At 47.7% G+C, this 22,791-nt stretch overlaps 1 protein-coding gene across 6 annotated transcripts in view; it reads right to left on the bottom strand.

Moving 5' to 3' along the window:
- The window catches only part of LOC144826666 (mucosa-associated lymphoid tissue lymphoma translocation protein 1-like), a 1,784,778-nt gene that overhangs the window by 1,755,669 nt on the left and 6,318 nt on the right, over positions 1–22,791 (bottom strand). For 5 of the 6 annotated variants that reach the window (XM_078685246.1, XM_078685243.1, XM_078685249.1 and 2 more), the window contains exon 2: positions 3,535–3,753. The gene's annotated coding sequence lies outside the window, so the exon portion shown is untranslated. The remainder of the gene's footprint in view (positions 1–3,534; positions 3,754–22,791) is intronic. The other variant, XM_078685250.1, reaches the window with a different exon arrangement.

Below are 22,791 nucleotides of genomic sequence, written 5' to 3'. Positions count from 1 at the left end.
TCCACCTCCTTGATCACCCCTTCTACTTGTTTCACTCTATCTACCAATTTAGAGTGGTCTGCCCTGAGGAGGCCAAGGCACGTTGCGACTTGTGCAATAACCTGCTGCAGCGCAGCTCGGGAGTCCGCAATTGCCGCCAAGATTTTGTCCAATTGCTGCTGCAGTCCAGGGTCGCAAGGTGCCTCTTGCGCATTCTGTTCACCTTGGCTTTGATGTTCCGTGTCCGAGAGTTGCGCTCCAGCCTTCTTTCCCCTGGATTTCCCCATTTCGACGATCTCCAGCGTCCCCGCGTGTATTCCAGTGGTCCCAGCAGGTCACCGCATCCCAGCCCGAGCCGGCCCTGCTTGCAGTTCTCTCTGTACCAGGAATTCAAGCACTTCGCCTCAGCACTTCCCAGTCATCCAGTTAGCTAAGGGCGGGGTCTCCGATAGTTCCCGTATGACATCTAGCGTTGCACTGGTTCCGCGAGCCAGTGTGCAGGAGTTCCCTTCCACTCTGTCTATCCACGGTAGAGTGATGCTACGTTGGTGTCCAGTGAGTGCTTCCGGTGGTCCCTAACTTCTTCTATGTAAGGTGCCTAAGCGAGTTCAAGCTGTCATTCATCACTCAGTTCCGGTCTTGTCTCCATAAAGATCGTGATTTAGGGCAGTGTCTGTCTGTTTCTGCCAGCGATGTCAACCCACTTATGGAGTAGGCACAGCTTATGGAATAGGTTCTGCGCAGCTCGCAGCGTTCGGATCCGCTGTAAGTAAGGTAGGAGGCCCCCCCGGCGCCGCTCCGCTCCCTGGTGCCTCGTAGGTACGTTGTCCCAGAATCCTTGTCCCCCTCAGTTCTCAGGGGTTCTTGGCGCCGGTTTCTTTAGTACAGGCTACAGCCCTATGAACGTGTGCCTGGTGGGGACAACCCTCAACTACCTTTTAGTGCCCTCCACCCTGCCTCGGCTCGCAGGCCGCATCGCTGCCGACGTCCCGCTCCCGGGTCCGCAGCCTCGGAGCGCGCCACCCCCACTCACCAGTGCAGAGCCGGGCGCCACTGTTTAGCTCCTCTCTTGGCCGCCACTGCTCGTCGGTGCAGCTACTTCCCAATTACGCAGCTTGGTCCAGGGCAGTACAGGGTACTCAGCTCTCTCAGGCACATTCGCTGCCCTGTTCCATTGCTGGTCTGGTGCTCAGACGACCTTCGCAGCCCTGCTCGGCACCCCCTGCGTTCCTCAGTATCGTCACTCCGGGCTATACTTCAAGAGATCACCCGTCAACTCTAAGTGTCCGGGGGGGGGCCAGGCGGTCACCGCGCCAGCTAGCAGACGCCAACACCGACATGGGTTCTGCCCATCTCTCCACATTCAAGTGTACTGCAGATCACGAGGGGAGCCCCACCGGCGCTATTCCACTCACTGTTGCCTTATATTGACAGTGCCCGAGAGTCTCTATCCTCCTCAGATCTCGGCACGCGTGGAGCAGGTCGAGGGGGTGCTGGTGCAATCTCCGTGGCTGCCTCCCCGGCTGGGGTCCGCTCTCTGCTGCTTGCAATCGCCCCTCTCCCTGCCCCTGCTCGCAGGACACAGTGCCTCGGGAGTCCCGCACCCGCCTCCGCGGCCCGCGGTCCCAGAGCACACCACCCCCACTCACCAGTGCATGTCTGGGTGTCGCCACTCCGCTCTCCCTCTGGCCATCACGGCTCGTCGTTACCACCACACACCAATTACGAGGCTTGGCCCAGATCCATATGCGATCCTCCGCTCATTCACAATCACTGCCCTCCTCCGCTGCCAGTCGCGGGCTCCGACGGCCTTCTTCGGTCTGATGTCCTCCACCCGCACTCCTCAGTGTCGCGGTTCTGGAGCGCGCTTGCCCGGGGGTCCCCCGCAGATCCTGGACACTCGGGGATGCCAGGCAGTCACCTCCTTAGCTAGTAGATGCTAGCGCCGTCCTCAGCGATCCCCGGTCCTTTGTTGTTCTCCATCGCCGCCATTTTGAGGGCGCTCCCCTCGGATATCTCGGGTCGATTTACCGCCCGTATCTACTTTATTTCAGTGCCGCCCAGCACCAGATCAGCACCCCTGCAGGATCGCTCCTGTTCTACGTCTTGCTGTGTTGGCAGGGGGTCTGAGGTGGCCGTAAAACAGGATAAATGCGGGTTACTTAGGCGGAGCCCAGCGCTCACACCGCTGCCCGCATCGGCTTCCAAGTCACGCTAGGAATCGCAATTCCATATGTTGATGTATGTGGCAGAATATGCAATACTTGAGTGACCGCACAGTTTACGATACGAGCTCTGCTGTAAGTGAACAGCCTTATACTTAAGAGTTATAGGAGTATATAAAATAAATTGTTCTTTTGAACTCCCACTGCTCTAGTTGCACATTATATCAGAAACACATAGGAAAAACAGGTGCGCACTATTTTCATAGGTTATTTTTTGCATTATAATAATCTGAAAAGGCAATTCTGAAGTAACAGCACTTTCCGAGAAGTAAAGAAGAAAGATTTAATGTCACAGCAGTCCGCAGCAGTGGAAAAATGGTAATGAACAAAACGGCAGAAAACAAACTGTCAAATAGAACATTTCTTTTTTTTTTTATTTTATTTTTTTTATTTCAAAAATTTTTATTGAAATGAATAAGGTAAGTTTTGCATATACATGTGTGGTGGCCAGAGCAGGAGAGAGAGAAAGAAGAGAGAGAAAAAGAGAGAGGAGAGGGAGTGGGGGGGGGGGGGGGGGCTGGGGCGCTATCGTTTTAGGTATTCGTCTAGAGCTGCCCACATGTTCTCTTTGGCTGTATGGTTCGCTGCCTTGTGTTTGGCAGTGATGTTGTCTGCTGCTCGGAGGAATGTTACCCAGTTGAACCAGCGCTTGAAGGTGGCTTTGCTGGCGGACTTCCAGTACTGCAGAATATTTTTGACCGCTGCCGTTAGGAGCATGTCAACCAAATCCCGCATTTCTTTGGATTCGAGTTGTGGCTCTAGGAAGCCGGTGACTATCCCTGCAAGCCCTCTTTGCATCTGGCAGCCAGTGATCGAGTCTATTAGGTCGTATACTTTTCCCCAGAACGCTTTGATTTTAGGACATTCGTATAGCATGTGGGCCAGGTCACCCCTTGCTGTGTGGCAGTTCCAGCAAAATAGAACATTTCTACCCATTATGACAGCACATGCTGGCACAGGACAGTTTGAGCCAGCGCGTGGCAAAAACAACATCAACAAAATACCACACATCCTCTTCCTTTACAAAAACAGAAAGAAAGCAAGGTATATCAATTATAAAATATTATGGTAACAAGTTTAAAAACAAATTTCATAAAGTAAGTGCAAGAAACATGGATCAAGATCTTTGGAAAGAAAAAGAACAATAAAATATAGTCACTAACAGTAATTACAGATTAAAATAAAACAAAATCTTCTAGATTCTTAGGACGCACAGAAGACCTTCTTGGTCTAGACAATTTTGAACTCTGACGAGAAATCCTAGCCGACTCATTTACATGTTCATGTTTTAACACAGAATCTGAATAAGTAATACCCCCTTGCAACTCACCAACATTATCACAGCACTGAATCTTTGAGTCAATTACCTCGTCCACTGTTGGACAAGAATCATCAGTTACAGTGGGAGTGGAAAAACCTTCTAAATCACTGGAACTTGGAGATAAGGCACTAGAACTATCCTCCTCCATTCCCTCTTGATCATATGTTGAAAGAGGTAACTCACACGACTTGTCAGACACATTTTCACAATCAAGCACATTCTTAGGACCTGTAAAAGAAAAACATTGTGAACTCATGTCCAAAGATACAGATCCACCCATAATACTATCATCACTAGTATCAACAGATTCCCTAACACAGTTATCATCCTCATCACTACCCAACTTATGAGAAAATGTTGCCATTCTATTTAGGCTCCACCATGATCCATCATTGCGTTTGGCTGACATATTTCCCACTCTGACCACTTTGAAAACCTGAGAAAACTTTGAACTACCCTTCTTGAAATGGAAAGGTAGTTTGATTTTTACACCATAGCCCGTCTGAATGAAGCCTCTTGTTAGACCTGACATCATTGGTGTGATTCTCCCTTCCATTTTTGACGGATTGCCTCCTCTGTTTTGATATGTTTTTGCTGGATTTATGCTTTGGGCACTGTGCCACTGCTAATCAGTGCCACAGTGCAAGTGCTCCCTATGTTAAATTGATGTACTGATTGGTTATTCCACAATTGGGTTATTTGATGTAATGTCAGCCCCTAGTACAGTGCACCATGTGTGCCCAGGGCTTGGAGATCAAATACTGCTGGTGGGCTTGCAGGACTGGTTGTGCCACCACAGAAGCAGCTTGTAAAGTATGTTTCAGGCCTGCCATTGCAAGGCCTGTGTGCAGTCTAGCACTGTCATGTCGACTTGGCCAAGTGCACCCACTTGCCAGTCCCTAAACCTTCCCTTTTCTTCATATTAGACACCCCTACGGTAGGCCCAAGGGCAGGGTGTTGTAAATATAAGGTAGGACATGCTGTGATGTGTGTAGCACATATTTCGTTGGACCTCCTGGTTAAACTGAAATCAGGTTCTCCCTTAGATCCTTGCCCCGCTAAATTTCTTGCGACCTTGGCCCCCGTTCTTAACCCTATTATTAATCCCATTATTAATCTGTCTCTTAGCACAGGCGTGGTTCCCACTCCCTGGAAGCAGGCCCTCGCCCTTCCTCTTATTAAAAAGCCTAACATGGACCCAAAACTTCACTCTAATTATAGACCAATCTCTTTGTTGCCTGCTTTGGCGAAAATAGCAGAGAGGCATGTACACACCACCCTATCCCACTTTTTAGAGTCTAACTCCTTACTTCATCAGTCACAGTCCGGGTTTAGATATAACCTGAGTACTGAAACTGCTTTACTCGAGGTTACTGAGGCGGTGAAGGAAACTCTGGATAGGGGTGGAAAGGCCATGCTTATCATGCTCGATCTGTCGGCGGCCTTTGACACCGTTCCCCATGACCTTCTCCTTACTAGACTTTGGGAGATAGGTCTTAGGGGAACGGTGTTCAAATGGTTCCAATCCTTTTTGGCCGACCGAAGACAAACGATCTGGGCCCCCCCTTTCTCTGCCGTGATGCCGCAGCTTGAGGTAGGGGTCCCGCAGGGTTCTATACTCAGCCCCTCCCTCTTTAATATCTTCCTGACACCCTTAGCTGCGCTAGCGGAGGAGCATGGGGCCCAGATCGTCTCCTATGCGGATGACACCCAGCTCTTGTTCACCTGCAACAAGGGCTGTGACTTCGACGGGGCTGCCATTCGGAGGTGTCTTAAGGCTGTGTTTGGTTGGTTTGGGAAGAGCGGCCTCAAGTGCAACTCGGACAAGTCCGAGATCCTTTTCTTTGGCTGTCCCGCCGACCTGAGATGGAAGGAATGGTGGCCTTCGGCCATGTTCCCGCCAGCCGGTGATTCTGTAACAGCAAAGAACCTGGGCATCCAGGTGGATAACACTCTCTCCTTTAAGGCTCAAGTAGCAGGACTTACAGGGAAGTGTTTTGCCATCTTAAGGATGCTGAGGAAGTTTTTGCCGTTCCTCTCCTTGGAGCATAGAAAGATCACGGTGCAGGCGCTGATAGGATCGCGCTTAGACTACTCTAACATCCTTTATCTAGGCCTCCCCGAGTATCTCCTGACCCGTCTTCAGGTTGTCCAGAATTCGGCAGCCAGGGCCATTTACGGCCTAACCAGAAGAGCTAGGGCCAGCGACCTTCTTAGAGCGTTGCACTGGCTGCCGGTTCGTAAACGCATCACCTTCAAGACCTTAACAATGGCTTTTAATGCTCTACATAACATCGGAGCAATGTATCTACAAAAAAGGGTCAACTTCTACTTTCCATCCAGACCCCTGAGGTCAGCTGCCTTGGCCAAGGCAATCGTGCCGGCAGTGCGACGTGCACGATGTGGAGGACGTTCCTTTAACTACCTTGCTCCACGTCTTTGGAACGAGCTACCTCTGACCTTACGCGCTAGCTCTAACCTGCTCGCATTTAGAAAGGAGATGAAGACTTTTCTCTTTTCCCAATAATTTCTTTTTCTTCTGAGCACTTTCCTTCGCCGGTGGTATTCTTTGTTGGTTGCTGGTGCTTGTTCTTGATCTGCAGCGCCGGGACGCTCTTCGGAGCAGCTGTGCGCTACATAAAACCCCCAGTAACATAACATAACATAACATAATAGTGAACTACAGACATTTTTGTTTTTCACTATTGAAGGCTACCTGTTCTCGTAGGCCAGAATGGGCAGTTAAAATTGTTACATTCTTACAATCCTAACTGACTCAGGGAACATGGTAGAAATTCGAATTTAGTATGCCTGAACTCAGAATAGTAAAATACATCTTTTAGTAACGTTTATTTTAATATTCTGTGTTTGCAAATACCACTTTTAGAAAGCAGGTATTTACTTGCCTAACCATTTAAGCCCGCCTCTGCTGAGTTGTGTATTCCTTGTCTGGGTTTGTGTGTGACAGGGCTGAGGAAATTCCAGGAGACCGTCTGGGACAGCCCAGTGGTGAATAGGGAGATTTACATCCAGATGTTATGTTATGTTATTCTCTCTTTTATAGCGCACGAATCACTGGGAGGCATCTCGGCGCTTTACTCTGGGTCACCTCATTGGCGGAGTTGTCAGGAAGCAGGAGCTTGTTAAAACAAAAATGCTTTTAGGTGTTTCCGGAAACTAAGATATGAAGGTATTTCTCGTAGCGATTGGGGGAGACTGTTCCAGTATTTAGGGGCAATGTACGAAAATGCCATGCCTCCTAATCGCTGTCGTCTAATACGGGGCACCTGAAGTAGCTGCAATGAGCCAGATCTTAACAGGCGAGATGGAGTGTATCTAGCTAGTCTGTCCTAAAGATACTGAGGGCCGTGACCCTGCAGCGCGCCGAAAGCGAGGCAACAGATCTTGAAGAACGCCCTTTGTTTAATCGGCAGCCAATGCAGCTGACATAGCAGTGGTCGAGAGGGGGTGCCTTCCGGCATATTCAGGACCAGCCTTGCTGCCGTGTTCTGAATGACCTGCAGTTTTTGCTGTGGCTCCCACTTCAGCCAACAAAGCATTGCCATAATCCATACGGCTCATGACTAAGGCTTGAGTTATGGTTCTCCGATGTTCCGTGGGGATAAAAGGCAGGATCTTTCGCAGTAGCCTCAATCTGTAGTAACATGCCCCTGATATTGCGGCCACCTGGTCATGCATGGACAGAGACTGATTGAGTTTTATGCCCAGATTGTTTACACATGGCTTTGGAATGGGAGGGGGGCCCAGTTGTAACGGCCACCACTCATTGGTCCAGACCGCTTCAGCCTTCCCGAAAAGCATGACCTCCGTCTTGCTAGGGTTAAGTTGTAAACAGTTGGAAGTCATCCACTGGGCGATTGCCGAAATCCCTTTAGCAAAGCGGATTCTGTCAGCTTCGGGATATTGGCCGATGTTAAAAAGCAGCTGGGTATCGTCGGCGTACAATATTATTTCAAACCCCAGGGCTTCTACCACCTTAGCCAACGGAGCCAAATAGATATTAAAAAGCTTGGGGCTAAGGCAGGAGCCCTGGGGGACGCCCTTATCCAACGAGGTTCTTTTGGATTGGTGGGAACCCAGTATGATCGTTTGAAAACGATCTGCAAAAAAATTCCGAAGCCATTTGTAGGCCAGCCCCCGAATGCCGCAGGCGCTTAGCCTCTCCGCGAGCCTAGAATGAGAGATGGTATCAAAGGCCGCGGAGAGGTCAAGCAGAATCAAGATGGCTGAACCACCACTGTCCATGTTTATTCTCAAGGAGTCAGTCACAGATAGGAGAGCCGTCTCTGTGCTAAATCCTCAGCGGAAGCCTGACTGTGAGGAATCCAAGATGTTATTCGATTCCAGGTATCTATTCAGTTGGCTATTAATCAGGCCTTCCAGTAGTTTGCCCAACAGAGGGAGCAGGGAGATGGGGCGGTAATTAGCCAGTTCAGCCGGGTCGGCCGTAGGTTTCTTCAGAATAGGGCGCACAAAGGCCTCCTTCCACGAGGCAGGGATCACCCCCTCGCTAATGGAAAGGTGAACATTTTTTATACGGTAGGGGCTAGAATGTGGGATAGAAGTGACATGATTTTAGGTGGGCATAAATCCGTTGGGGACCCTGATTTGGCAGAAGTTAACGCCCTTTGGGTCTCTACTAAAGTGATATGGTCGAAATGTTCAAGAGAACAACTGGGGCTAACAGGGTCATCCTCAAAGTTGTCTAGAATGGGGGGGCCAGCCTGGATGTCCGTGGGAAAGTTTGCATAGATCTTTTCAATCTTTCATGAAAAAACTCGGCCAGTGAGTCACATAGAACCTTCGTCTCAATGGCGAGTGATTTACATACCGTGGGCTCTACGAACTCTTTTACTATGTCGAAAAGGGCCTTGGCCGAATTTTTAGACTGTTCAATTTGGTTAGCAATGGTCGCGCATCGAGCCGCCTTAAGGTTCCGATGATATGTGGCGAGTGCGGCTTTGTATTGGTGTTTTGTTTGCTCTGTTTTATTATGTCTCCATTGCCTTTCAAGTTTTTTGCACGCCGACTTTTCCTGTCTCAAGACTGAAGTGAACCATTTAGCCGACATTCGGCTAGGAGTGGGACTAGGTTTATGTTTCAGAGGGATAGTGGTGTCCAGTGCCTCCTTCATCCCCTTGTTGAGTTCTGACAGTCTATTCTCTACATCCAGGTCTTCTGATCCTTCTGCCAACCGATAAGCCATCTCAAAGGCCTGAGGGGTAAGTTTGTCCCATTGCCTATATGCCTTGGGGCCCATGGCATTAGGCAGACCAGAGGGGGCCTGAGTTGGCAGGGGGGAAGTGAACTTGATCATCAGGTGGTCCGACCATACCAAAGGCTGCGGATGGTCACATCTAAAATCCTCGATATTAGTGAAGACGAGGTCTAGAGTATGCCCGCCATTATGCGTGGGACCAGATATTCTTTGATAAAGGCCCATATGTGCCATATCTGAGAACAGTTTGTTAACCTCTGGGAGGGAGGTTTGTTCCCCATGATGATTAAAATCCCCAAGTACTATAAACTTGGTTGTTGCCAGGGCATATGTAGCTATCAGATCTGTGAGTGTGTCCGAGAATGCATTTTTTGGGCCAGGTGGTCTATAGACTAAAGCGCCCGTCCAACACTCTGAGGCTGAGAAGTTTGCTTTAAAAATGCCAATTTCCATCAGCTCGTCCTGATATGAGTGAGCCCATGATACATTAACCTCTTCCGTGCGGCCCCGATTCCCCCCCGGTGCTGAGCCCTAATGAAAACGGGCGTGGTCATGACGGAACGGTTCCGTCATAAGCACAGCTCAACCGATGCTCATGACGGAACCGTTCCGTCATGAGCATTGAAGGGGTTAAGGTGCTGTTTATAGGCAATGGCTATGCCCCCTCCTATTTTACCCTTCCTGTCAGGATGCATAAATTTATAGTTTTCCGGGATTGCAATCTTGACAGATGGGAGGTTGGTGTCGTTCAGCCACGTTTCAGTCATAAAACAGATCTTTGGGGAGTGAGAGTTTAACATGTCCCAGGGATCTAACATTACATAGCATAGAGGTATGCTGCTCCTTCTTGAAAGATCTGGGAAGGTGGATAGGTGTAAGAGGGTTTGATGTAGCGACGCTTTGAAAGGAACAGCAGCGGCAGGCTACTGGCCCTTCTAGCTTCATCGGGAACTTGGTGGAGCAATTTGGCAAAGCCCCCTCAGATAAGGAAGCCTTCCTATGGATTAGTTGGAGTGCCGCGGAGGAGTAGACAAACTGGTTTGTTCTTGTCACACCTGGAGGGGCACCTATAAGGGCACAGGGAAGGTGCCTCGTCCTGCCGCGGAAGGGCGCAGACGGACTTACCTTTGGCGCGCCAAAGGCGCGCCCGCTGCCCACCGCCCGCCTGCAAGGAGGGCGTGGGATATGACCGCAGCGTTTGGAGGGAGGTGTGTACTCCGCGCCTGAATCGGCGGAGCCTGTATGAGCTGCGCTTCACTAGGGAGGTGAATTTAAAAGATAAAACACACTCTGCCAGAGCATTAAACCAAGAATTAAGCAAATAAAAGTTTAAAACACAGACAGCCTAACCCCCGGCTTTCCGCCTCAGGGGTGAAAGAGTAGGGCGAGCCTCGAGCCGGGCGGTCCTTTTATGATGACGCCGCTCGCGTCAGATGCCTCAGCCGCGCCCCCACCGCCCCGCCTGCAAGGAGGGCGTGGGATATGACCGCAGCGTTTGGAGGGAGGTGTGTACTCCGCGCCTGAATCGGCGGAGCCTGTATGAGCAGCGCTTCACTAGGGAGGTGAATTTAAAAGGTAAAACACACTCTGCCAGAGCATTAAACCAAGAAATAAGCAAATAAAAGTTTAAAACACAGACAGCCTAACCCCCGGCTTTCCGCCTCAGGGGTGAAAGAGTAGCCGGGAGGGAGGAGTGCACCTGGGACCTGAATAGGGCTGGGCCTTCCCTCTACAATGCTGGCTCCACCCTCTGTGGCTTGTCTGATGTCTCTGCCCTGCACAGTGAAAGGAAGAAGAGAGTCATGTCAACAAAGTGCTCAGGAACTGGTTTGAACTAGGCAGAGGCCTCTCTGCCTTCAGAGAACAAAGGATTTTGGGGTATCAATATTGGGACCCAGTCCCACAGACTTTAGATCACTTCTGGAACAAGAAACCTTTCTGCCAAGGAGAAGAACCAAGGAAGCTGCAGGAGTTGGACTGCCCCTCTGCCAGTGTGCTGTTTGCTGGGTTGGTCTGCTGTGGTTGCTTCATTGCCAAGGGAAAGGAGAAGGGACTTTTTGAGGACTTTCATCTACAGAATATTCTCCAAGGGCTTGAACTGTGCTTGCCTCCTGCTGAGGTCTCAGGGCCAAAAGACTTCACCTCCAGCTCCCTCCTGAATTTCCTTGCTGGGAATTCTGACTCCAGTCACTTGCGTGCCTCTGGGAGCTGGAAGCGCGACGCATCGAGAAGAAGCATGTCGCCGCCGCAGCTGAAATCATCGCAACGCCGGAGAAGTGAGCCTTTGTCGCATCTCCCTGGAAGCGTGTGTTCATCGAAGCTGCCTGCTGTCGCATCGCCGAGAGTTGCCATCGCAGCGCCGGAGAAGCGCGTCGCAGGGTCTGTCGCGGCTCCAAAGCACAGAGTCGCCGCAAGGCTTCCAGGGCGTCATCGCATCGTCATTGCATCACCGCATCAAGGGCGCCATCTTCTCGCATCGCAACTGGATCATCGCATCGCATCAAGGCGCCATCTTGCGCACAGCAACGGGCCCGCAGGCCGAGAATCTACGCATTACCTCCGCACCAGTAAGGCTCACGACGAGTCCCCTAATCTGCGCAAGCATTGAGGAAGGACGCAACCGTTCCCCCGGGTCACGGAACCGACCCATCTTCCCTTCTGCGAGTCTTTTTGTCTACTTTGCGTTACGCATCCAGGTACTTTGTTGATAACTTTGACGCATCTACCATCAACTTGAACTAAGAGACTTTACTCATCTTTTAAGTAATCTTAAGTATAGTATTGTGGATTTTTGTCATTTGTGGTCTTGTGTTTAAGTCTATATAAAGCATACTTATTTTTATAAAACCTGTGTTGTGTTCATCTGTAGTGTTATCACTGTATTACTGTGTATATTCACAAATTCTTAACACACTGCCGCTGAGATAAGCCTGTCTGCTCGTGCCAAGCTACCAAGGGGGTGAGCAGGGGTTATTAAGGAGTGTAATCCCCTTAACCTGACTTAGAAGTAAGGGTCCCTATTTGGGCAAAGGTGACTACCATTGCCAACTAGAGACCCCCAGATCTAACACCTCTCTTCTCAGAACTGAATTTATTTTGACCACAACTTACTTCCACTTTCGTTTTACTTTGCACATTTTCCACAGCTGACTTTTACATTTGTGCTAAATCCAAGATGGGCAACTCCTTTTTAACCCAGGACGAATTTAAAGATGAACTGGGAATACGTCCTTGAGCATAGCAAAAGGCGAAAAGCTAGTAGCCAGGTTTGGAGTAGAGTGATATGCCCATATTTTCTGACAAATGAGTTTCTTCACATGCAACTTATTAGTTAAGGCGGCTTGAACAGTCTCAACCACCACCCTATTAAATCTCTCTACGAGACTATTCATGTTGGGGGAATACAAAGCTGTCTTTAGATGATACTCCTGTTATTCAAAAAACGTTGACATTTTTCAGAAACAAACTGTTTGCCGTTATCCGTTACAATACAGTTTGGTAAACAATCTCTGTAAAATGTTTCCTGTAATAACTGAATGGTAGGCTCCGTTGTAGGATGAGACACACATTTGAGTCCAGCCCATTTAGAAAAATAATCTATAGGTACAAAAGCAAAGATCTTTCTAGAAGAAAACAACTCAGAAAGACTCAAAACATTCAAAGCTAGTTTACTCCAGCGCCTTTGAGGAAACTGTAGCCAGACGATTGATTAGTAATCAATGTTCTATCCAAATTGACGCAAGTAACACAGTTTTTAACAAATAAGGAAATTTCTGAATCCATATAAGGCCACCAAAAAAATGTTCTAATCCTTTTTTTCGTGAGGGTTTCACCCAAAGGGCCAACATGAGTCAACTACATAATCTCAAAAAGCATCCTTTTTGGAGGAATAACACATTCACCTTTAAGCAATAACTCACCTTCTGAAGAAATGATATACCTGACCTTCCATACAACTTGTAAAGAGGGACTAAGAACGTTTTCCTGTGGCCACCCCTTATTGATAAAATCCCTGATTTTCAGCAAATTTTCATCCTCCTGACTCTTACATGCTGTCGAACCATGGGGTTGTCAAGGGAATAGAACGTGGGAATAGAGGTGGTTTAGTTGTGTGGTGTACATTGGTGGAGATGGATGTATCTTACTTGCCCTGTCGTCTTTGCACTGACTAAAGGACCTCATTACTTACAGAGTGTGCGTTCTTGTAGTGGCGATGAACTTGACTAGAACAGGATGAGTACCCAACGTGTTGTCTCCTTGTTTCTTTCGAAGACATCTTCATCTCCACCCTCCGATTCTGCTGGAAGATCCGTTCAGCGGTTCTGATGGAGGGCCGTTCCTGAAATGATCCCGGCCATGGCGTCTTCCTGTCTTTGATATCATGTACTTTCTGCCCATTTCTGCGGTGCTTGGTGCACGCGGTGTCTGGGCTCGAGCTCGCAGCCCCATGCTCCAACACCATCAAGACGCCGCCGTCCTGATGTCATCGGTCCCCGAGGCCATTTGATTGGATGTTGCATTCTTGGCGGCCATATCAATTAGGGCACCCTGTCCGTGACGTGGCAGTCTCTGGCACTTTTTTGTTTTGGCTTCTGCATGCTAGGTGGCCATACCAATTGGGGCACCTTGTCAGTCACGTAGCAGTCTCTGATACGTTTTGTTTGGCGGCCATATTTTATTGTGCACTACCTTCTTTCTATCACTTCGTGATGTGGAACCTTGTTCTCCGCGGCCATATTTAAGGGGCGTTCACCACTGAGATATGCAGTACTTACGCTGCGGTCATATTCTATTGGGCAGCACATCAGTGATGTGCACACTTATTCTGAATTTCAACATCAGTGGAACGCACACCTGCCACGTCGTTGACACCTGTTCCAGGCCTACTTCATGTGGAAATCATCCGTCCTTGGCTGCACATCAGTGATGTGCACACTTGTGGAGAAGCGTGGCTCAATGGTTAGAGCGGCAGACCCTGATGCAGAGATCTAGCCTGGGACCAGGGTTCAACTCCCTCTCGGCGAGTCTTGGGCTCAATTTCCCCGGACCTGATAATTCTCGCCTCAGTGCCTATTCCAATCATGGAGTCCCACTCTGCAACTCTGGGCAATAGCTTGCTTAATCTCCACAACGGCCCCCACAACGCTAAGGATGCCTGGCCTCCACCTTGGGGGTGCCCAGGAGTGGACACCTCACAGGGAAAGCCTGGATGGGTTCCACAGCGGTATTCGTACAAGCGCCTTGAGACCCTTGCGGGTGAGTAGTGCGCTATACAAGTATCAATTTACATTTACATTTTACTTACTTTCTCCATTCAGCATCTGTGAAACCCACACTTCTTATACTAAAGGGGTTTCTACTCTCATTTTACAGTACTGTACATTCCTTGCCCACCTTTCAGAATTGTTCTTCGTTGCATTTAATACCCTATTTTGGGCTTATTGGAATAAAAGAGAGAATCTACTATTGTTAAAAATGCAGCATTCACTGGTACCTCCACCTGCCTTTTCTCCTAGTACTACTACTCCTGAATCTGATTGGGAGCAATGGAAGGTAGCCTTTGAGGTGTTCTTGGATGCATTAGAAGATGATTCTTTTACACACAAAAATAAATGTGCAATTCTTCATCGTTCCTCTAGGTTCAGAGTGGCGTAACATTCTCAAGCACATTCCTTGTGATCCTATTATGGCTAGAGAAGGTGAAGGTGAGGGAGATAGTGTTATTGACGAATATGCCACGGCCATAAGAGCGCTAGATTTGAGATTTAAAGCAAGGAAAAACTTTATAATAGAAAGACATACATTTTATAGAAGAGTCCAAATTACGGGTGAATCAACTGCTAGTTATGTAGGGGCATTAAGAATTTTGGCTGTTCCATGTGAATACTGAGATTTTGAGGATGAAATGATCTGAGACCAACTAGTAGAGAAAACTAACAACAAACAAAATCCAAGATGCGTTATTATCAAAACCTAATCTCACGTTGGAGAAGGCTTTAGAAATAGCTTCTAGGATTGAGAGCACTACATCCTTCATGAGTAAAATGAGTAGTATATGAAGACCGAGGGCAAGGAAGACACTGGAAAAACATTGGACAGGTTCTTCAAAAAGCATCCATTCAGACAATTAGAATGTTATCGATGTGGCAGTCCATCTCATTTGGGAAATTCCATTGTATGTCCAGCTAAAGACCGTACATGATGCGTAAGGGTCACTTTGCCAAAGTCTGCAGATCTTCAAATAGAGTACAACAACAACAAAAAATCACAAAGTGGGATCTTGCAAGGGTGGTGAGAATGAGCATTATACCAGTAATGAAAGTGAAGTGCTTATGGTGAAGAATGTTCTTGCAAACGATACAGTCTGCCATATTGGCTTAAATGATTTTGTGAGGCTGTTTTGCATGGTGAGCATCAATGGAATTGATGTGAAGATAATGGCGGACTCTGGTTCACCTTATACTATGTTGAGTGAGAAAGTTTGGCATAACCATTTTGAAGGAGTACAGTTGTCTGCGCCAAACTTTGTCTAGTAGGTTACGGTGGGAAGCTCATTGATGTGGTCGGTGAATTCACTGCCACTTTGAAGTTTCAAACTAACAGTACAGATGATGGGGTTGTATATGTAGCCCGGGATGACTCGTGTTTGTTGGGTTGGTACGATCAGAAGAACCTAAGCATTTTACTTGACCCCAATAATCACGCTCAAGTGATGTTAAGGAACAGCTATCTACCCATCATGCCTGTTAAACATAAAAACAACTGGGAGATGCAGCATCCCAGAGTTTTTCAAAGGGGTCTGGGTACTCTGAAGGGATATACACACACAATCAAGTTGATTGAAGAACCTTGTCCAGTGATTCACAAAGTTAGAGAAGTTCCATTAGCCTTGAGGGCCCAATTAAAGGAAGAACTACATAAACTTTGTGAACAAGGCATCATTGAACCTGTTGAGTGTTCTAATTGGGTTGCCCCCATTTTTTTGGCACGTAAGGCTAACGGTGCTGTCCGCTTGTGTGTGGATTTATGTGATCTCAACCAGCAAATCTGGATCGATCGCCATTAACTTCCTAACATCACTGAAATAGTTTCCACATTGAAGGGAGGTAACATTTTCAGTGTATTGGATATGAATTCAGCGTACCATCAATTCAGCCTTCATCCTGACTGTAGAAATTTAACATCCTTTATAACCCCTGAGGGTTTATTCCAATTCAAGAGCATGCCTTTTGGGTTGGCTTTGACATCCGTCCTATTTCAACGGGTGGTAGAAAGCATGTATAAAGTCATCTAGGGGGTTGTAGCATTCCAAGACGATGTTCTGGTGTTTGGTAGAGATCAGAACCAGCATAATGGCAGAATGTGTCAAGTCTTATCCATTTTAAAAGCAAGACATGTAACTCTCAGTGTGGAGAAATGTAAGTTCAGCTCCCGTAGCATCGATTATTTAGGTTATAGACTATCTATCAATGGTGTAGAACCCAAGTTAAACTTAGTCAAAGGCATTGATGATTTTGATCCTCCTAAAAACAAGGGACCAGTTAAGATCTTTCTTAGGTCTGATAGAGTTCTATTCAAGATTTATTCCAAAGTGTGCTGGGAACTGTGGTGTAATCTGTATAAGGAATTTGGACTCATCAAAATAGAAATAGTACATGCCATACCCTTGAAACCCTGCAATACATGTGATGAAACAATTATCATGATGGACGTCAGCCAGATGGGACTAGGTGTCATCCTCATGCAACGTCATAGGGAGGGCAAAGATGAGGTGGTAGCCTTTGCTTCAAGGAGCTTGACAGGTGCTGAGTCATCCTATTTGGTAATCGAGAGAGAAGTCTTAGCATGTTGGTGGGGTATTGTCCATTTTAAAATGTACTTGTGGGGCTCTCATTTCATTGTTCGAGTTGATCACAAGCCTTTGGTTCATTTTATAATGCTTCATATAGGTACCCCAATATAGGCTGACACACTGACACGAGAAGCTGAGGTTCCTGCACGCAGACACTCCAGCTCGCAGTGGGCTGACATCCCTCGCGGGGTGTCCATCTCGAGACCAAGACGGGTCCCACAGTCTCTCACTTCAGGTAATGGGGTCAACTTTATCCTAGGGAGATTCTTGGCTACACACCTACATACATGCTAGGTACACTGAGGTACATCTAGTTAGGATCTCATCGTAGGAGCACTCATTTTATTGTCATGTATTTTTATATTTGCCTGTATTCATTATTTTAGCACTATGGTAGAAATCTACCAACCTTTTACACTGTTGGTGCTTATAATCATTTATATCTGTTTCTGTCAATTGGTTGTTTCAGCACACCTATTTTACACTAGAACGACGCTGGTTCAATAAATGCTTATTGAAAACGTCCCCACCGTTTATTCTGTGTATCTCACTGAGACAAAGTGAGCAGGAGTGATTGAACGAAAAGTATAGTACTGTTTCTACAATCCCTGATGGGACAGAGTTGTCATGTTCGGTAGTTGCCAAGAACTATTCTTTCGTTGGTAAGAGGAGCTTCTAGTGGCCCTGTAAGCTAGCTGATATACAGGCGTACATACTTGGTAGGGGTGTCTAGAGTCAGTCTGAACACCAATCCTACAGTCTATGTTGTCTAAACGTGGAGATCCTATATAAGTTTATTGGAACTACACGACATGGCACCACCAACATTGGTTTGCTACTAGTTTAACAGACAAATCTAAGTAGTTCAGTCGTGCTATTTTCAGAGACCCTTACTCACATTTTCCCAGAGACGTCTGGAGTGGGAAGGGAACAATCCGCCACAGCTGAGTAGGCATATCCTATGTATTGGCTGCAGGTTTATCAAGCTTGAAGGACAAATAGTTCCTATTGTGCATAAAACCTTATCTCAGTTTCCTTGAAACTTTTTCCTTCTTTAAAATAATGGCTGACGAAGATGCCAATGTGCCAGCACAATGTGCTGCAGGTAGGGCGGAAGAACAGGAAGGGGAAATAAACATTTCAGAAAATGTCAGAATTGCCCTTACTCTAAAACTAACAGACTATGGAGTCACAGCTAGGGGTGGGACAGTAAAATGTGTGATTGAGGCACACAAATCCTACCGAACAGAGGTATTCTATTCATGGGTTACATTTCCACAAGCAGATGCACAATCAAATACATTTCATTCTTACACTGAAAATGAAACACCAAATGAATACTGTCTGTATAAGGACATTGAAGTTCCGCTCACCTACCACGAGCACATAAACTGGATTAAAGGAGCCCTCCCACACAGAAAAGAAAAAGTGAGACTCTGTCGGCTAGGAAGAGATGGAGCAACTTAGCCAGTCCTAGCTGCATACACTCCACATCCAGACATTGACACAATGCCAGCAGCAGACTTACGTCCACTTCATAAAGAAATAATACAACTTTACAGAAACCGGACACAGTTCGTGATGAGAACACTCACACTTCAGCCGGCAAGGGCTACACAAGCAGGGCAAATTGAGGGATCAACATCTAAAATAACACCACACACTCTACATACAGGTAAAATGCCCACTCGACGTGAGAAAATGCCCTTCTGGTTAGCTCAAAAAAATCGCACAATTAGAGGCAGCATTTCCAGACACAAGCCTTCAAGAAAAACACAGAATGCTAACAATCTGCTTGCCAATGGGAATAGCTCCCCAGACAGAGGATTGTACCTCTTGGGGTCCAGTTTTCGCTGCCATATATACCAGAACTCATGATATCCCTTCATTAGCAGTAATACCAGATCTATTAAGACAAGTACAGAATGAGTATGGAGCAGAACCTGCTCTGAACTTAGGGATAAAACTGTTAGGAAATTCCGCCGGCATCAGCCATTACATTAGCCAACACAAAAGGGGAGGCAGCAGCTGTGGCAATACGCCAACGCCTTCACTTTCATTCCTTTACAACAGGAAGGTGAATTACCTACAATTATTGAAGACATCTATGCTGAATTAGGTAGAGGTCGTTTTGGAGCTCGAGCAACAAAACCTCAACTCCTGGGTGGTCCTGAAAAGGATAACACCAAGCAAGCACCTGATTCTTCTAAGAAGAAATGGGATAATAACAATAAAAAATAAAAAGAATAGAGAGAATAGATCACAATCCAGTGGTGGGTCCCCTCAACAGCAGCCAGGAGCCCTCTGAAATGAGGTACAGCCTTAAAAATCGTGATAACATAAAAAAAAACTGACAGGTATCAGGATACTGATACACATTTATCTTGTTCCTTTCAGAGTTCATCAAAAAACTCTAAGAGGGAAGGAAGGTCAGAACACAGACAAGAAGAGCGTACAAAGTCCAGAGACACGCAACACGCTTCAGACTATACTTCCAAAAAGGAAGACAAGCCAAAATTATAACCTCATTTTAAAAAGAAGAAAGTAGCAGGTCTTAAGGTTAGACATGCCCAGAATTCTGAGGACTCAACTTCTGAACGGGGAGTGGGCTCTGACGATGCTCGCGAGCGCAGCAGAAGTAACAATAGCTTGCCAGAATGAGATGGAATTTCTGGTGACAGCGGAGTTGAATGAGTATATCACAGTGGAAATACCTGATACGAGGGTAAGTGTTTCGCATAAGTTACATGAAATAACACTCCAAATAGAGGAGGACAAACCCAGAAAAATTAAAGGTCTCTTTTGGAAGAACCTGACTTATGGCTATGACATCCTTTTAGCTGTAGCTGAAATCCTTTTAGCTGAAAAAGATTTGTCGCCTGAAATTGTTATGGATTGCCCAAAGGGAGAAACGGTAATTTTACCGGCTTTTTCCGACCTTATTTCAACATACTTTGAAAACATACATATGCACAGGAGTGGGCGATAGCACTTCGTCCAGCATTAAATCACAACCATGTTGGGTGGGATGCTGAGTCACCTCATCATGTAATCCCTGTAAAAACTACTCCAACTCCACAGAGACCGTAGCCAATAAACCAAGAAGCGAAAAAACAGGTCAGGGAGATCTTAGATCAACTTGAATATCTCTCTCAAACCTGGATGCCTGACCCTAAGATGGCGCCTCCCCGTGACATAATTTCTCAAATTTAACTATGAGATGCCTCCCACCTTTCTGAAAACTGCCTGCTTTAATGAAAATCATACTTCATTCAGTCCTGACAAAAAAGTACCACGCCCTTAGACGCCTCACAAGGTGATTACACTCAGGACAACCCCAGGTCCCTTCCCAGCAACGCGCTCCTCCTACACAGAGTCTCATGATCTCAGCCCACGCCAGTTGCCAAAATGGCCACTACTCTTCCCCAGGTCCTCTCCAACAGGGGCTAACACAACAAGAAACTCCCTATGGCCTCCCATCCATAACCGAAGAAGTCTCTGAACTCAACGCCTAATCCCACGGAAGCCACTCGCCCTCATTTATCCTCGCCTGACCTATGTCTCCTGTCTCTAAGCAGCCTCCCTCTCCCAGCATACAACTCACTTCGCCTGTTCCACGATGGCCTTCCATGTCTCCACAGTGAACACCCCCTGATCTTCACCGGTAGGCTACTAGGGACCACTCTCTCTCCCTCCTCGTCACGAACTTAGACGTCGGTCCGCATCTCACCCCTCAGGTTGAGGAGCCCAATCCTTTTCATACGGCCCTGACCCCCTCTCTGACCCACCGCCCCTCCTCTCAGAAGTTTCCGCTATGGCTCCGGACTTGTCATCCCACTCCACCCAACCCTCACCGACACTCCTGAAACCCCACAGCGCGAATTCATTCACAATTAGCTTTCCCCACAACCTCTCCACGAAAGCGAGACGAAATCTCAAGCAGAAACTGATTAGACAACACATAGAAACTCTATTTATGGACTCATACCACTGCCCCTACAAAGGACAGATTAAGATGGATTTGATCTTTCACACGGAAAGACCAGAGGAATGGATCACCTCCCTCGGAACACAACTCCACATCTCCAAAACCACTACCACCTCACATAGCTGCAAACTTACTTCTTCGCTCCCTAACCGTTCAACAAGGGGGGCGGAGCACGTCTATGACCATCTACACTAACGGCACTGTCCTGATTCAGGCAAACAACGAGAATCTAGAAGCCTTCGACTCCCTCTTCCCTACACTCTGCGCCGCTCTTCCGCGCACCCCTCGTTCCTTCCTGGCACAGCACCCACCAACAGTTAACGGTCCCCACCAGGGTCCTCAAACTGTCCCTGCCTCGTCCCACACCTCCTCTTCCCGACACCCCAGAGACTCCCTCTTCCCTACACTCCGCGCCACTCTTCCGCGCACCCCTAGTCCCTTCCCGGCACAGCACCCATCAACAGTTAACCGTCCCCACCAGGGTCCTCAAACTGCCCCTGCCTCGTCCCACGCCTCCTCTTCCCGACACCCCAGAGACACCTCCCACCCCAGAGACACGGCCTACTCCAGCTCCTCCACAGAGATTGTCTGCCAAATCTCAAAAGGTTAACAAGCCTGTCCTCCTAATTTGATCCACTCTCCTCATCTCCTCGAACCCGCTCGACTGCCTTTGTCCCCCAATAACACTAGGACTCATCTAGACCTTAGAAGGTCGATCTCACGCCATGGCACAATGCACCCTCCTCCTGGGGTTCAAAAAGGTAACAACATGCCCTACACCAGTAACAATAGTCATCTCAGCTTAAACACGACCGTCACTACTCCGACCAACCAGCCCCTTGATGACCTCACCCCCTTACACAGTTCCATGACACAGCGTATCGCTTCACTAGAACTCCAACTTGAAACCATCTCCCGGGGCCTGAACGAAATCCTCACCAATCTCGACAAGGCCCGAAGACCCCAACAATATCCCTCCAGGTCTCCCCCTACATACGACTCCCTCATCCACCAGCGCCTCACTAGGCGCGCTGCTTTTCCAGTGAGACAAGTACAGACACCCTCTAGAAGGGAGAAGGAAGACCTGCCACAAACAATCCTAAGCAACCAAGACCGCTGCACTAGAGCTCAAACTCACTCCAATACCGACATCGAGCCCACCTACTCTAGACCTATGAGGTTTGAAGCAGCTATGTCTGACAAAGCAGCAGCCGACTTAGCTTTCTCGTATGACACACCCTAAATCCAAAATCCAAGTGATCATGGGTCTGGGAAGACCCTCCGTGCCCTAAACTCCCTAGAACACCTTTCCTCACAGCCCTGTGCAAAGCTCCTAAGGAAACGATCCCTAGCACTAAAGAGCTTTCCACCAACTGCATGCTCACCAACTATAGATCGGGATCAATGCATGCAACCGAACTACCAGAAGCTATTCTCTCGCAGGACATTGACATTGCATTCCTCACAGAGACCTGCCTCAAGGAGCACTCCTCACTGTGCCTAGACATGCTTGTCCCCCAGGTTTTTCCATTATCAACAAAAACAGAAAAGACCAACGAGGGGGTGGAGTTGCCATCATCCATAAAGATAACATCTCCATCATGGAAATAGACTCGTGCTTATACAAGACCTTCGAATGCCTTACCACAAACATAAAGACCAAAGATAAGGGATCAATGCTCTGTCACCTTCTGTACCACCCACCGGGCAACACCTCAGCCTTTGGGGAACAACTATCAGACCTGATTACTCACTGTGCTCTTGGAGACTCCAACTCCTTAATTCTTGGTGATCTTAACCTGCGATGGAATAAAACACATAATCCGCTAATCCAAACGCTATCCAATCTTCTCGATGACCATAATCTTACACAACACTGCACAGAGTGGACGCATTACAAAGGAGCCACCCTAGGTGCCATTTTTGCCAAACAAGACGCAATCTCGATCGAACACGTTCTCCCCGTGGACTGGTCGGATCACCACATGATCCTATTCCATATCAACCAACATATTCTCTCTCAACCACCGTGCAAGACCCCCCCAAGTGGGTCAGAAACCTCTCTCAGATTCCCATGGAAGTCCTCGAAGAAAGGATAAGCGCACTCCTGCCCTGCCCCAATAACCATCTCTCCACTACCGATCTCACTACTCGGTACAACTCGAACCTGGAGACTATACTGGACCA

Source organism: Lissotriton helveticus, chromosome 3_2, assembly GCF_964261635.1.
Source record: "Lissotriton helveticus chromosome 3_2, aLisHel1.1, whole genome shotgun sequence".
Lineage (NCBI taxonomy): Eukaryota > Metazoa > Chordata > Amphibia > Caudata > Salamandridae > Lissotriton > Lissotriton helveticus.
This window is presented reverse-complemented; position numbering and strand designations above follow the sequence as displayed.